Consider the following 18,295-nt stretch of genomic DNA (forward strand, 5'->3'; position numbering starts at 1 on the left):
GACAGAGCTCGCAACTAGAAACTCTGCAACTAGAAACTGCACAGCTAGAAACTTGCAACTCGAAACTCTGCAACTAAAACTCCGCAACTAGAAACTCCACAGCTAGAAACTCCACAACTAGAGACTCCACAACTACAAACTCCATGACTAGAAACTTCACAATTAGAAACTCCATAAGTAGAAACTCCACAACTTGAGACTTTGCAACTAGAAGCTCGGCAACTAGAAACTCAACAACTAGAAACTCCACAACTAGGAACTTCACAACTAGAAACTCCACAACTTGAAACACCACAACTAGATACTCCGCAACTACAATATCCAACACTAGAAACTCCAGAACAAGAAACTCCATAACTAGAAACTCCGCAACTAGAAACTCCACAACTACAGACTCCACAACTAGAAACTCCACAGCTAGAGACTCCACAACTAGAAACTCTACAACTAGAAACTCCACAACTACGAACCTCACAACTAGAAACTCTACAAGTAGAAACTCCGCAACTAGAAACTCCACAGCTAGAAACTCCACAACTTGAGACTTTGCAACTAGAAACTCCACAAATTGAAACACCACAACTAGATACTCCGCAACTAGAAACTCCACAGCTAGAACGTCCGCAACTAGAAACTCTGCAACTAGGAACTCTGCAACTAGAAACTCCAACGCTAGAAACTCCACAACTAGAAACTCCACAACTAGAAACTCCTCAACTAGAGACCACAACTAGAGACTCCGCAACTAGAAACTCCCCAGCTAGAAACTCCGCAACTAGAAACTCCGCAACTAGAAACTCCCCAACTAGAGACTCCATAACTTGAAAAACCACAACTAGATACTCCACAGCTACAAATTCCACATCTAGAAACTCCAAATTTAGTAACTCCGCAATTAGAAACTCCGCAACTTTAAACTCCACAACTAGACACTCCACAACTAGGAACTCCACAACAAGAAACTCCACAACTACAGACTCCACAACTACAAACTCCACAACTAGAAACTCCACAACTGGAAACTCCGCAACTAGAAACTCCGCAACTAGAAACTCTACAACAAAAATTCCACAACCGGAGACTCAACAACTTGAGACTTCGCACCTAGAAACTCGGCAACTAGAAACTCAACAACTAGAAACTCCACAACTAGAAACTCCACAACTAGAAACTCCACAACTTGAAACACCACAACTAGATACTCCACAACTACAAATTTCACAACAAGAAACTCCAAATTTAGAAACCCCGCAACTAGAAACTCCGCAACTTAAAACTCCACAACTAGAGACTCCATAACTAGGAACTCCACATCTAGAAACTCCACAACTACAGACTCCACAACTACAAACTTCGCAACTAGAAACTCCACAACCAGAAACTCCGCAACTAGAAACTCCACAACTAGAAGTTCCACAACTAGAGACTCAACAACTAGAAACTCCACAACTAGAAACCCAGCAACTATAAACTCCACAACTAGAAACTCAACACCTACAAATTCTACAACTTGAAACACCACAACTAGAAACGCAACAACTAGAAACTCCACACCTAGAAACTCCGCAACTAAAAACTCCACAACTAGAAACTCCACAACTAGAAACTATGCAACTAGAAACTCCGCAACTAGAAACTCCACAGCTAGAACGTCCGCAACTAGAAACTCTGCAACTAGAAACACCAATGCTAGAAACTCCACAACTAGAAACTCCACAACTAGAAACTCCACAACTAGAGACCACAACTAGAGACTCCGCAACTAGAAACTCCCCAGCTAGAAACTCCGCAACTAGAAACTCCGCAACTAGAAACTCCACAACTAGAGACTCCGCAACTATGAACTCCACAACTTGAAACTCTGCAACTCGAAACTCTGCAACTAGAAAATTCCTAACTAGAAACTACACAACTACAATCTCCACAACTCGAAACTCCGCAACTACAAAATCCACAACTAGAAACTCCACAACTGGGAACTCCGCAACTAGAAAATGTACAGCTAGAAACTCGAAAACTAAAAACTCCAACTAGAAACTCCACAACTAGAAACTCCGCAACTAGAAAACTCCGCAACTAGAAACTCCACGACTAGACACTCAAAACTTGAGACTCCGCAACGAGAGACTTCGCAACTAGAAACTCTGCAACTAGAAACTGCACAGCTAGGAACTTGCAACTCGAAACTCTGCAACTAAAACTCCGCAACTAGAAACTCCACAGCTAGAAACTCCACAACTAGAAACTGCACAACTAGAGACTCCACAACTAGAAACTCCATGACTAGAAACTCCACAATTAGAAACTCCACAGCTAGAAACTCCACAACTTCAGACTTTGCAACTAGAAACTCGGCAACTAGAAACTCAACAACTAGAAACTCCACAACTAGAAACATCACAACTAGAAACTCCACAACTTGAAACACCACAACTAGATACTCCGCAACTACAAATTCCACAACTAGAAACTCCACAACTAGAAACTCCATAAGTAGAAACTCCACAACTAGAAACTCCACAACTACAGACTCCACAACTATAAACTCCACAGCTAGAGACTCCACAACTAGAAACTCCACAAATACGAACCCCACAACTACGAACACCACAACAAGAAACACCACAACTAGATACTCCGCAACTACAAATTCCACAACTAGAAACTCCACAACTAAACACTTCATAACTAGAAACTCCACAACTAGAAACTCCACAACTACAGACTTCACAACTAGAAACTCCATGCTAGAGACTCCACAACTAGAAACTCCACAAATACGAACCCCACAACTATGAACACCACAACTAGAAACTCCACAACTAGAAACTCCACAACTTGAGACTTCGCAACTAGAAACTCCACAACTAGAAACACCACAACTACAGACTCCACAAATAGAAACTCTACAACTAGAAACTCCGCAACTAGAAACTCCACAACTATAGACTCCATAACTTGAAACTCCACAACTAGAAACTCCACAACTACAAACCTCACAACCAGAAACTCCACAACTAGAAACTCCGCAACAAGAAACTCCACAGCTAGAAACTCCACAACTTGAGACTTCGAAACTAGAAACTCGGCAACTAGAAACTCCACAACTAGAAACTCCACAACTAGAAACTCCACAAATTGAAACGCCACAACTAGATACTCCACAGCTACAAATTCCACAACTAGAAACTCCACAACTAAAAACTCCGCAACTAGAAACTCCGCAACTAGAAACTCCACAACTAGAGACTCCATAACTTGAAACACCACAACTAGATACTCCACAACTACAAATTCCACATCTAGAAACTCCAAATTTAGAAACTCTGCAACTTTAAACTCCACAACTAGACACTCTATAACTAGGAACTCCTCAACAAGAAACTCTACAACTACAGACTCCACAACTACAAACTCCACAACTAGAAACTCCACAACTGGAAACTCCGCAACTAGAAACTCCAACGCTAGAAACTCCACAACTAGAAACTCCACAACTAGAAACTCCACAACTAGAGACTCCAAAACTAGAGACTCCGCAACTAGAAACTCCACAGCTAGAAACTCCGCAACTAGAAACTCCGCAACTAGAAACTCCACCACTAGAGACTCCGCAACTATAAACTCCACAACTTGAAACTCTGCAACTCGAAATTCTGCAACTAGAAACTCCACAACTAGAAACTCCACAACTAGAAACTCCACAACTAGACACTTCGCAACTAGAAACTCCACAACTAGACACTCCACAACTAGAAAACTCCGCAACTAGAAACTCCACCACTAGACACTCAAAACTTGAGACTCTGCAACGACAGAGCTCGCAACTAGAAACTCTGCAACTAGAAACTGCACAGCTAGAAACTTGCAACTCGAAACTCTGCAACTAAAACTCCGCAACTAGAAACTCCACAGCTAGAAACTTCACAACTAGAGACTCCACAACTACAAACTCCATGACTAGAAACTTCACAATTAGAAACTCCACAAGTAGAAACTCCACAACTTGAGACTTTGCAACTAGAAACTCGGCAACTAGAAACTCAACAACTAGAAACTCCACAACTAGGAACTTCACAACTAGAAACTCCACAACTTGAAACACCACAACTAGATACTCCGCAACTACAATATCCAACACTAGAAACTCCACAACAAGAAACTCCATAACTAGAAACTCCGCAACTAGAAACTCCACAACTACAGACTCCACAACTAGAAACTCCACAGCTAGAGACTCCACAACTAGAAACTCTACAACTAGAAACTCCACAACTACGAACCTCACAACTAGAAACTCTACAAGTAGAAACTCCGCAACTAGAAACTCCAGAGCTAGAAACTCCACAACTTGAGACTTTGCAACTAGAAACTCGGCAACTAGAAACTCCACAACTAGAAACTCCACAAATTGAAACACCACAACTAGATACTCCACAACTACAAATTCCACAACTTGGAAGTCCACAACTAGGAACTACGCAACTAGAAACTCCGCAACTAGAAACTCCACAACTAGAAACTCCACAAATAGACACTTCGCAACTAGAAACTCCACAACTAGACACTCCACAACTAGAAAACTCCGCAACTAGAAACTCCAAGACTAGACACTCCACAACTTGAGACTCCACAACTTGAGACTTTGCAACTAGAAACTCGGCAACTAGAAACTCAACAACCAGAAACTCCACAACTAGAAACTTCACAACTAGAAACTCCACAACTTGAAACACCTTAACTAGATACTCCGTAACTACAAATTCCACAACTAGAAACTCCACAACAAGAAACTCCATAACTAGAAACTCCGCAACTAGAAACTCCGCAACTAGAGACTCCATAACTAGGAACTCCACAACTAGAAACTCCAAAACTACAGACTCCACAACTACAGACTCCACACCTAGAAACTCCACAGCTAGAGACTCCACAACTAGAAACTCTACAACTAGAAACTCCACAACTACGAACCTCACAACTAGAAACTCTACAAGTAGAAACTCCACAACTTGGGACTTCGCAACTTTAAACTCCACAACTTGGGACTTCGCAACTAGAAACTCCACAGCTAAAAACTCCACAACTTGAGACTTTGCAACTAGAAACTCGGCAACTAGAAACTCCAACTAGAAACTCCACAAATTAAAACACCACAACTAGTTACTCCACAACTACAAATTCCACAACTTGAAAATCCACAACTAGAAACTCCGCAACTAGAAACTCCGCAACTAGAAACTCCACAACAAGAGACTCCATAACTTGAAACACCACAACTAGATACTCCACAGCTACAAATTCCACATCTAGAAACTCCAAATTTAGAAACTCCGCAACTAGAAACTCCGCAACTTTAAACTCCACAACTAGAGACTCCATAACTAGGAACTCCACATCTAGAAACTCCACAACTACAGACTCCACAACTACAAACTTCGCAACTAGAAACTCCACAACCAGAAACTCCGCAACTAGAAACTCCACAACTAGAAGTTCCACAACCACAGACTCAACAACTAGAAACTCCACAACTAGAAACCCAGCAACTAGAAACTCCACAACTAGAAACTCAACACCTACAAATTCTACAACTTGAAACACCACAACTAGAAACGCAACAACTAGAAACTCCACACCTAGAAACTCCGAAACTAGAAACTCCACAACTAGAAACTCAACACCTACAAATTCTACAACTTGAAACACCACAACTAAAAACGCAACAACTAGAAACTCCACACCTAGAAACTTCGCAACTAGAAACTCCACAACTAGAAACTCCACAACTAGAAACTATGCAACTAGAAACTCCGCAACTAGAAACTCCACAGCTAGAACGTCCGCAACTAGAAACTCTGCAACTAGAAACTCCAACGCTAGAAACTCCACATAGGAACTCCACAACTAGAAACTCCACAACTAGAGACCACAACTAGAGACTCCGCAACGAGAAACTCCCCAGCTAGAAACTCCGCAACTAGAAACTCCGCAACTAGAAACTCCACAACTAGAGACTCCGCAACTATGAACTCAACAACTTGAAACTCTGCAACTCAAAACTCTGCAACTAGAAAATTCCCAACTAGAAACTCCACAACTAAAAACTCCGCCACTAGAAACTCCGCAACTAGAAACTCCACAACTAGAGACTCCATAACTTGAAACACCACAACTAGATACTCCACAACTACAAATTCCACATCTAGAAACTCCAAATTTAGAAACTCCACAACTTTAAACTCCACAACTAGACACTCCATAACTAGGAACTCCTCAACAAGAAACTCCACAACTACAGACTCCACAACTACAAACTCCACAACTAGAAACTCCACAACTGGAAACTCCGCAACTAGAAACTCCACAACTAGAAATTCCACAACCAGAGACTCAACAACTTGAGACTCCACAACTAAAAACTACACAGCTAGAAACTCTACAACTTGAGACTTCGCAACTAGAAACTCGGCAACTAGAAACTCAACATCTAGAAACTCCACAACTAGAAACCCCACAACTTGAAACTCCACATCTAGAAACGCAACAACAAGAAACTCCACACCTAGAAACTCCGCAACTAGAAACTCCACAACTAGAAACTCCACAACTAGAAACTACGCAACTAGAAACTCTGCGACTAGAAACTCCAAAGCTAGAACGTCCGCAACTAGAAACTCTGCAACTAGAATCTCCGCAACTAGAAACTCCACAACTAGAGACCCCAAAACTAGAGACTCCGCAACTAGAAACTACACAGCTAGAAACTCCGCAACTAGAAACTCCGCAACTAGAAACTCCACAACTAGAGACTCCGCAACTATAAACTCCACAACTTGAAACTCTGCAACTCGAAACTCTGCAACTACAAAATTCCCAACTAGAAACTACACAACTACAATCACCGCAACTCGAAACTCCGCAACTACAAAATCCACAACTAGAAACTCCACAACTGGGAACTCCGCAACTAGAAAATCTACAACTAGAAACTCGAAAACTAAAAAGTCCAACTAGAAACTGCACAACTAGAAACTCCACACATATAAATTCCACAACTTAAAACTCCACAACTAGAAACTCCACAACCAGGAACTCCGACACTAGAAAATCTACAACTAGACTCTTCGCAACTAGAAACTCCATAACTAGAGACTTCACAACTAGAAAACTCCGCAACTAGAAACTCCACGACTAGACACTCCCCAACTTCAGACTCCGCAACTAGAAACTCTGCAACTAGAAACTCCGAAAGTAGAAACTCCACAACTTCAAACTCTGCAACTTGAAACTCTGCAACTAGTAAATGCCCTACTAGAAACTACACAACTAGAATCTCCGCAACTCGAAACTCCGCAACTACAAAATCCACAACTAGAAACTCCAAAACCGGGAACTTCGCAACTAGAAAATGTACAACTAGAAACTCGAAAACTTAGAACTCCAACTAGAAACTCCACAACTAGAAACTCCGCAACTAGAAACTCCACAACTAGAAACTCCACAACTAGACACTTCGCAACTAGAAACTCCACAACTAGACACTCCACAATATAAAACTCCGCAACTAGAAACTCCGCAACTTAAAACTCCACAACTAGAGACTCCATAACTAGGAACTCCACATCTAGAAACTCCACAACTACAGACTCCACAACTACAAACTTCGCAACTAGAAACTCCACAACCAGAAACTCCGCAACTAGAAACTCCACAACTAGAAGTTCCACAACCAGAGACTCAACAACTAGAAACTCCACAACTAGAAACCCAGCAACTATAAACTCCACAACTAGAAACTCAACACCTACAAATTCTACAACTTGAAACACCACAACTAGAAACGCAACAACTAGAAACTCCACACCTAGAAACTCCGCAACCAGAAACTCCACAACTAGAAACTCCACAACTAGAAACTATGCAACTAGAAACTCCGCAACTAGAAACTCCACAGCTAGAACGTCCGCAACTAGAAACTCTGCAACTAGGAACTCTGCAACTAGAAACACCAATGCTAGAAACTCCACAACTAGAAACTCCACAACTAGAAACTCCACAACTAGAGACCACAACTAGAGACTCCGCAACTAGAAACTCCCCAGCTAGAAACTCCGCAACTAGAAACTCCGCAACTAGAAACTCCACAACTAGAGACTCCGCAACTATGAACTCCACAACTTGAAACTCTGCAACTCGAAACTCTGCAACTAGAAAATTCCTAACTAGAAACTACACAACTACAATCTCCACAACTCGAAACTCCGCAACTACAAAATCCACAACTAGAAACTCCACAACTGGGAACTCCGCAACTAGAAAATGTACAGCTAGAAACTCGAAAACTAAAAACTCCAACTAGAAACTCCACAACTAGAAACTCCGCAACTAGAAAACTCCGAAACTAGAAACTCCACGACTAGACACTCAAAACTTGAGACTCCGCAACGAGAGACTTCGCAACTAGAAACTCTGCAACTAGAAACTGCACAGCTAGGAACTTGCAACTCGAAACTCTGCAACTAAAACTCCGCAACTAGAAACTCCACAGCTAGAAACTCTACAACTAGAAACTCCACATCTAGAGACTCCACAACTAGAAACTCCATGACTAGAAACTCCACAATTAGAAACTCCACAGCTAGAAACTCCACAACTTCAGACTTTGCAACTAGAAACTCGGCAACTAGAAACTCAACAACTAGAAACTCCACAACTAGAAACATCACAACTAGAAACTCCACAACTTGAAACACCACAACTAGATACTCCGCAACTACAAATTCCACAACTAGAAACTCCACAACTAGAAACTCCATAAGTAGAAACTCCACAACTAGAAACTCCACAACTACAGACTCCACAACTAGAAACTCCACAGCTAGAGACTCCACAACTAGAAACTCCACAAATACGAACCCCACAACTACGAACACCACAACAAGAAACTCCACAACTAGAAACTCCACAACTTGAAACACCACAACTAGATACTCCACAACTACAAATTCCACAACTAGAAACTCCACAACTAAACACTTCATAACTAGAAACTTCACAACTAGAAACTCCACAACTACAGACTTCACAACTAGAAACTCCATGCTAGAGACTCCACAACTAGAAACTCCACAAATACGAACCCCACAACTACGAACACAACAACTAGAAACTCCACAACTAGAAACTCCACAACTTGAGACTTCGCAACTAGAAACTCCACAACTAGAAACACCACAACTACAGACTCCACAACTAGAAACTCTACAACTAGAAACTCCGAAACTAGAAACTCCACAACTATAGACTCCATAACTTGAAACTCCACAACTAGAAACTCCACAACTACGAACCTCACAACCAGAAACTCCACAACTAGAAACTCCGCAACAAGAAACTCCACAGCTAGAAACTCCACAACTTGAGACTTTGAAACTAGAAACTCGGCAACTAGAAACTCCACAACTAGAAACTCCACAACTAGAAACTCCACAAATTGAAATGCCACAACTAGATACTCCACAACTACAAATTCCACAACTAGAAACTCCACAACTAAAAACTCCGCAACTAGAAACTCCGCAACTAGAAACTCCACAACTAGAGACTCCATAACTTGAAACACCACAACTAGATACTCCACAACTACACATTCCACATCTAGAAACTCCAAATTTAGAAACTCTGCAACTTTAAACTCCACAACTAGACACTCTATAACTAGGAACTCCTCAACAAGAAACTCCACAACTACAGACTCCACAACTACAAACTCCACAACTAGAAACTCCACAACTGGAAACTCCGCAACTAGAAACTCCAACGCTAGAAACTCCACAACTAGAAACTCCACAACTAGAAACTCCACAACTAGAGACTCCAAAACTAGAGACTCCGCAACTAAAAACTCCACAGCTAGAAACTCCGCAACTAGAAACTCCGCAACTAGAAACTCCACCACTAGAGACTCCGCAACTATAAACTCCACAACTTGAAACTCTGCAACTCGAAATTCTGCAACTAGAAACTCCACAACTAGAAACTCCACAACTAGAAATTCCACAACTAGACACTTCGCAACTAGAAACTCCACAACTAGACACTCCACAACTAGAAAACTCCGCAACTAGAAACTCCACCACTAGACACTCAAAACTTGAGACTCCGCAACGACAGAGCTCGCAACTAGAAACTCTGCAACTAGAAACTGCACAGCTCGAAACTTGCAACTCGAAACTCTGCAACTAAAACTCCGCAACTAGAAACTCCACAGCTAGAAACTTCACAACCAGAGACTCCACAACTACAAACTCCATGACTAGAAACTTCACAATTAGAAACTCCACAAGTAGAAACTCCACAACTTGAGACTTTGCAACTAGAAACTCGGCAACTAGAAACTCAACAACTAGAAACTCCACAACTAGGAACTTCACAACTAGAAACTCCACAACTTGAAACACCACAACTAGATACTCCGCAACTACAATATCCAACACTAGAAACTCCACAACAAGAAACTCCATAACTAGAAACTCCGCAACTAGAAACTCCACAACTACAGACTCCACAACTAGAAACTCCACAGCTAGAGACTCCACAACTAGAAACTCTACAACTAGAAACTCCACAACAACGAACCTCACAACTAGAAACTCTACAAGTAGAAACTCCGCAACTAGAAACTCCACAGCTAGAAACTCCACAACTTGAGACTTTGCAACTAGAAACTCGGCAACTAGAAACTCCACAACTAGAAACTCCACAAATTGAAACACCACAACTAGATACTCCACAACTACAAATTCCACAACTTGGAAGTTCACAACTAGAAACTCCGCAACTAGAAACTCCACAACTTGAGACTCCACAACTTGAGACTTTGCAACTAGAAACTCGGCAACTAGAAACTCAACAACCAGAAACTCCACAACTAGAAACTTCACAACTAGAAACTCCACAACTTGAAACACCACAACTAGATACTCGGTAACTACAAATTCCACAACTAGAAACTCCACAACAAGAAACTCCATAACTAGAAACTCCGCAACTAGAAACTCCGCAACTAGAGACTCCATAACTAGGAACTCCACAACTAGAAACTCCAAAACTACAGACTCCACACCTAGAAACTCCACAGCTAGAGACTCCACAACTAGAAACTCTACAACTAGAAACTCCACAACTACGAACCTCACAACTAGAAACTCTACAAGTAGAAACTCCACAACTTGGGACTTCGCAACTTTAAACTCCACAACTAGAAACTCCGCAACTAGAAACTCCACAGCTAAAAACTCCACAACTTGAGACTTTGCAACTAGAAACTCGGCAACTAGAAACTCCAACTAGAAACTCCACAAATTGAAACACCACAACTAGTTACTCCACAACTACAAACTCCGCAACTTTAAACTCCACAACTAGAGACTCCATAACTAGGAACTCCACATCTAGAAACTCCACAACTACAGACTCCACAACTACAAACTTCGCAACTAGAAACTCCACAACCAGAAACTCCGCAACTAGAAACTCCACAACTAGAAGTTCCACAACCACAGACTCAACAACTAGAAACTCCACAACTAGAAACCCAGCAACTTGAAACACCACAACTAGAAACGCAACAACTAGAAACTCCGCACCTAGAAACTCCGAAACTAGAAACTCCACAACTAGAAACTCAACACCTACAAATTCTACAACTTGAAACACCACGACTAAAAACGCAACAACTAGAAACTCCACACCTAGAAACTTCGCAACTAGAAACTCCACAACTAGAAACTCCACAACTAGAAACTATGCAACTAGAAACTCCGCAACTAGAAACTCCACAGCTAGAACGTCCGCAACTAGAAACTCTGCAACTAGAAACTCCAACGCTAGAAACTCCACATAGGAACTCCACAACTAGAAACTCCACAACTAGAGACCACAACTAGAGACTCCGCAACGAGAAACTCCCCAGCTAGAAACTCCGCAACTAGAAACTCCGCAACTAGAAACTCCACAACTAGAGACTCCGCAACTATGAACTCAACAACTTGAAACTCTGCAACTCAAAACTCTGCAACTAGAAAATTCCCAACTAGAAACTCCACAACTAAAAACTCCGCAACTAGAAACTCCGCAACTAGAAACTACACAACTAGAGACTCCATAACTTGAAACACCACAACTAGATACTCCACAACTACAAATTCCACATCTAGAAACTCCAAATTTAGAAACTCCACAACTTTAAACTCCACAACTAGACACTCCATTACTAGGAACTCCTCAACAAGAAACTCCACAACTACAGACTCCACAACTACAAACTCCACAACTAGAAACTCCACAACTGGAAACTCCGCAACTAGAAACTCCACAACTAGAAATTCCACAACCAGAGACTCAACAACTTGAGACTCCACAACTAAAAACTACACAGCTAGAAACTCTACAACTTGAGACTTCGCAACTAGAAACTCGGCAACTAGAAACTCAACATCTAGAAACTCCACAACTAGAAACCCCACAACTTGAAACTCCACATCTAGAAACGCAACAACAAGAAACTCCACACCTAGAAACTCCGCAACTAGAAACTCCACAACTAGAAACTCCACAACTAGAAACTACGCAACTAGAAACTCTGCGACTAGAAACTCCAAAGCTAGAACGTCCGCAACTAGAAACTCTGCAACTAGAATCTCCGCAACTAGAAACTCCAACGCTAGAAACTCCACAACTAGAAACTCCACAACTAGAAACTCCACAACTAGAGACCCCAAAACTAGAGACTCCGCAACTAGAAACTCCACAGCTAGAAACTCCGCAACTAGAAACTCCGCAACTAGAAACTCCACAACTAGAGACTCCGCAACTATAAACTCCACAACTTGAAACTCTGCAACTCGAAACTCTGCAACTACAAAATTCCCAACTAGAAACTACACAACTACAATCACCGCAACTCGAAACTCCGCAACTACAAAATCCACAACTAGAAACTCCACAACTGGGAACTCCGCAACTAGAAAATCTACAACTAGAAACTCGAAAACTAAAAAGTCCAACTAGAAACTGCACAACTAGAAACTCCACACCTATAAATTCCACAACTTAAAACTCCACAACTAGAAACTCCACAACCAGGAACTCTGCAACTAGAAAATCTACAACTAGACTCTTCGCAACTAGAAACTCCATAACTAGAGACTTCACAACTAGAAAACTCCGCAACTAGAAACTCCACGAATAGACACTCCACAACTTGAGACTCCGCAACGACAGACTCCGCAACTAGAAATTTTGCAGCTAGAAACATCACAGCCAGAAACTTGCAACTCAAAACTCTGCAACTAGAAACTCCGACACTAAAAACTCCACAGCTAGAAACTCCACAACTAGAAACTTCGCAAATGTAAACTCCATGACTAGAAACTCCACAATTAGAAACTCCACAATTAGAAACTCCACAGCTAGAAACTCTACAACTTGAGACTTTGCAACTAGAAACTCAGCAACTAGAAACTCAACAACTAGAAACTCCACAACTAGAAACTTCACAACTAGAAACTCCACAACTTGAAACACCACAACTAGATACTACGCAACTACAAATTCTACAACTAGAAACTCCACAACTAGAAACTCCATAACTAGAAACTCCGCAACTAGAAACTCCACAACAAGAGACCCCATAACTAGGAACTCCACAACTAGAAACTCCACAACTACAGACTCCACAACTACACACTCCACAACTAGAAACTCCACAGCTAGAGACTCCACAACTAGAAACTCCACAACTAAGAACCCCACAACTACGAACCCCACATCTAGAAGCTCCACAACTAGAAACTCCACAACTTGAAACACCACAACTAGATACTCCACAAATACATATTCCACAACTTGAAACTCCACAACTGAGAACTCCACAACTAGAAACTCCGCAACTAGAAACTCCACAACTAGAGACTCCTTAACTTGGAACTCCACACCTAATAATTCAAAAACTTGAAACTCCACAACTAGAAACTCAACAACTAGAAACTCCCCACCTAGAAACCCCGCACCTAGAAACTCCACAACTAGAAACTCTACAACTAGAAACTATGCAACTAGAAACTCCGCGACTAGAAACTCCAAAGCTAGAACGTCCGCAACTAGAAACTGTGCAACTAGAAACTCCGCAACTAGAAACTCCACAACTTAAAACTCTGCAACTCGAAACTCTGCAACTAGAAAATTCCCAACTAGAAACTACACAACTACAATCTCCGCAACTCAAAACTCCGCAACTACAAAATCCACAACTAGAAACTCCACAACTGGGAACTCCGCAACTAGAAAATCTACAACTATAAACTCGAAAACTGAAAACTCCAACTAGAAACTCCACAACTAGAAACTCCACAACTAGAAACTCCACAACTAGACACTTCGCAACTAGAAACTCCGCAACTAGACACTCCACAACTAGAAAACTCCGCAACTAGAAACTCCACCACTAGACACTCAAAACTTGAGACTCCGCAACGACAGACTTCGCAACTAGAAACTCTGCAACTAGAAACTGCACAGCTAGAAACTTGCAACTCGAAACTCTGCAACTAAAACTCCGCAACTAGAAACTCCACAGCTAGAAACTCCACAACTAGAGACTCCACAACTACAAACTCCATGACTAGAAACTTCACAATTAGAAACTCCACAACTAGAAACTCCACAACTTGAGACTTTACAACTAGGAACTCGGCAACTAGAAACTCAACAACTAGAAACTCCGCAACTAGGAACTTCACAACTAGAAACTCCACAACTTGAAACACCACAACTAGATACTCCGCAACTACAAATTCCAACACTAGAAACTCCACAACAAGAAACTGCATAACTTGAAACTCCGCAACTAGAAACTCCGCAACTAGAGACTCCATAACTAGGAACTCCACAACTAGAAACTCCAAAACTACAGACTCCACAACTACAGACTCCACACCTAGAAACTCCACAGCTAGAGACTCCACAACTAGAAAGTCTACAACTAGAAACTCCACAACTACGAACCTCACAACTAGAAACTCCACAAGTTGAAACACCACAACTAGATACTCCACAACTACAAATTCCACAACTTGAAAGTCCACAACTAGAAACTCCGCAACTAGAAACTCCACAACTAGAGACTCCATAACTTGAAACACCACAACTAGATACTCGACAACTACAAATTCCACATCTAGAAACTCCAAATTTAGAAACTCCACAACTTTAAACTCCACAACTAGAAACTCCATAACTAGAAACTCCACAACTTGAGACTTCGCAACTAGAAACTCCACAACTAGAGACTCCACAACTAGAAACTCTACAACTAGAAACTCCACAACTACGAACTTCACAACTAGAAACTCTTCAACTCGAAACTCCACAACTTGGGACTTCGCAACTAGAAACTCTACAACTAGAAACTCCACAACTAGAGACTCCACAACTAGAAATTCCGCAACTAGAAAGTCCACAAATACGAACCCCAAAATTACGAACCCCACAACTAGAAACTCCACAACTAGAAACTCCACAACTTGAAACACCACAACTAGATATTCCGCAACTACAAATTCTACAACTAGAAACTCCACAACTAAAGACTCCATAACTAGAAACTCCACAACTAGAAACTCCACAACTACAGACTACAGAACTACAGACTTCACAACTAGAAACTCCACAGCTAGAGACTCCACAACTAGAAACTCCACAAATATGAACCCCACAACTACGAACACCACCACTAGAAACTCCACAACTGGAAACTCCACAACTAGAAACTCCACAACTTGAGACTTCGCAACTAGAAACTCCACAACTGGAAACACCACAACTCGAGACTCCACAACTAGAAACTCTACAACTAGAAATTCCACAACTACGAACTTCACAACTAGAAACTCTACAACTAGAAACTCCACAACTTGGGGCTTCGCAACTAGAAACTCCACAACTAGAAACTCCACAAGAGACTCCACAACTAGAAATTCCGCAACTAGAAACTCCACAACTTGAGACTTCGCAACTAGAAACTCGGCAACTAGAAACTCCACAACTAGAAACTCCACAACTAGAAACTCCACAAATTGAAATGCCACAACTAGATACTCCACAACTACAAATTCCACAACTAGAAACTCCACAACTAAAAACTCCGCAACTAGAAACTCCGCAACTAGAAACTCCACAACTAGATACTCCATAACTTGAAACACATCAACTAGATACTCCACAACTGCAAATTCCACATCTACAAACCCCAAATTTTGAAACTCCGCAACTTTAAACTCCACAACTAGACACTCCATAACTAGGAACTCCTCAACAAGAAACTCCAACTACAGACTCCACAACTACAAACTCCACAACTAGAAACTCCACAACCGGAAACTCCGCAACTAGAAACTCCGCTACTAGAAACTCCACAACTAGAAATTCCACAACCAGAGACTCAACAACTTGAGACTCCACAACTGAAAACTCCACAGCTAGAAACTCCACAACTTGAGACTTCGCAACTAGAAACTCGGCAACTAGAAACTCAACAACTAGAAACTCCACAACTAGAAACTCCACAACTTGAAACTCCACAACTAGAAACGCAACAACTAGAAACTCCACACCTAGAAACTCCGCAACTAGAAACTCCACAACTAGAAACTCCACAACTAGAACCTATGCAACTAGAAACTCCGCGACTAGAAACTCCAAAGCTAGAACGTCCGCAACTAGAAACTGTGCAACTAGAAACTCCGCAACTAGAAACTCCAACGCTAGAAACTCCACAACTAGAAACTCAACAACTAGAAACTCCACAACTAGAGACTCCAAAACTAGAGACTCTGCAACTAGAAACTCCACAGCTAGAAACTCCGCAACTAGAAACTCCGCAACTAGAAACTCCACAACTAGAGACTCCGCAACTATAAACTCCACAACTCAAAACTCTGCAACTCGAAACTCTGCAACTAGAAAATTCCCAACTAGAAACTACACAACTACAATCTCCGCAACTCAAAACTCCGCAACTACAAAATCCACAACTAGAAACTCCACAACTGGGAACTCCGCAACTAGAAAATCTACAACTATAAACTCGAAAACTGAAAACTCTAACTAGAAACTCCACAACTAGAAACTCCACAACTAGAAACTCCCCAACTAGACACTTCGCAACTAGAAACTCCACAACTAGACACTCCACAACTAGAAAACTCCGCAACTAGAAACTCCACCACTACACACTCAAAACTTGAGACTCCGCAACGACAGACTTCGCAACTAGAAACTCTGCAACTAGAAACTGCACAGCTAGAAACTTGCAACTCGAAACTCTGCAACTAAAACTCCGCAACTAGAAACTCCACAGCTAGAAACTCCACAACTAGAGACTCCACAACTACAAACTCCATGACTAGAAACTTCACAATTAGAAACTCCACAACTAGAAACTCCACAACTTGAGACTTTGCAACTAGAAACTCGGCAACTAGAAACTCCACAACTAGAAACTCCACAACTAGAAACTCCACAAATTGAAATGCCACAACTAGATACTCCACAACTACAAATTCCACAACTAGAAACTCCACAACTAAAAACTCCGCAACTAGAAACTCCGCAACTAGAAACTCCACAACTAGAGACTCCATAACTTGAAACACCACAACTAGATACTCCACAACTACACATTCCACATCTAGAAACTCCAAATTTAGAAACTCTGCAACTTTAAACTCCACAACTAGACACTCTATAACTAGGAACTCCTCAACAAGAAACTCCACAACTACAGACTCCACAACTACAAACTCCACAACTAGAAACTCCACAACTGGAAACTCCGCAACTAGAAACTCCAACGCTAGAAACTCCACAACTAGAAACTCCACAACTAGAAACTCCACAACTAGAGACTCCAAAACTAGAGACTCCGCAACTAAAAACTCCACAGCTAGAAACTCCGCAACTAGAAACTCCGCAACTAGAAACTCCACCACTAGAGACTCCGCAACTATAAACTCCACAACTTGAAACTCTGCAACTCGAAATTCTGCAACTAGAAACTCCACAACTAGAAACTCCACAACTAGAAATTCCACAACTAGACACTTCGCAACTAGAAACTCCACAACTAGACACTCCACAACTAGAAAACTCCGCAACTAGAAACTCCACCACTAGACACTCAAAACTTGAGACTCCGCAACGACAGAGCTCGCAACTAGAAACTCTGCAACTA

The sequence above is a fragment of the Rhipicephalus microplus genome, unplaced genomic scaffold (assembly GCF_043290135.1).
Source record: "Rhipicephalus microplus isolate Deutch F79 unplaced genomic scaffold, USDA_Rmic scaffold_30, whole genome shotgun sequence".
Classification (NCBI taxonomy): Eukaryota; Metazoa; Arthropoda; class Arachnida; order Ixodida; family Ixodidae; genus Rhipicephalus; species Rhipicephalus microplus.